Below are 368 nucleotides of genomic sequence, written 5' to 3'. Positions count from 1 at the left end.
TATCCCCTGTGTGCCTTGTCGACTCAGTTATGTATGCGTGAGATATATTGATGTGGTAATAAACATGACACATCACTACACACTACTACATCAATATCGCACGCATACATACACAAATTGTCGGTAAAACAGCGGATTTTTGGAGTTGGATCTAGGATTTAGGATCCTCTTAAAAACTAAGCTTCAGATAAAATTTTGATAAAGGAAAAATAGTCTCAGAATTATGTCAAGAACACAGTACTTTAAGGATAAACGGTTGTTCTGAATCACCCTGTATAATGTCGTTACGATTGAGACCAGTCCGAATGAAATCGGTGCAGTCAATCCCGAAATCGAGTCTCTAAAGGTGCCATTTCATGCGCAGTGTG

General features: G+C 38.9%; 1 protein-coding gene across 1 annotated transcript in view; it reads right to left on the bottom strand.

Annotated features, from left to right (window-relative positions):
* LOC105447963 overlaps positions 1 to 368 on the bottom strand; it is a 17,349-nt gene that overhangs the window by 6,245 nt on the left and 10,736 nt on the right. The window lies entirely within an intron of this gene.

Source organism: Wasmannia auropunctata, unplaced genomic scaffold, assembly GCF_000956235.1.
Source record: "Wasmannia auropunctata unplaced genomic scaffold, wasmannia.A_1.0 LD336116.1, whole genome shotgun sequence".
Lineage (NCBI taxonomy): Eukaryota > Metazoa > Arthropoda > Insecta > Hymenoptera > Formicidae > Wasmannia > Wasmannia auropunctata.
Note: the sequence above shows the minus strand (reverse complement) of the source record. Positions and strands in the feature narration are given on the sequence as shown.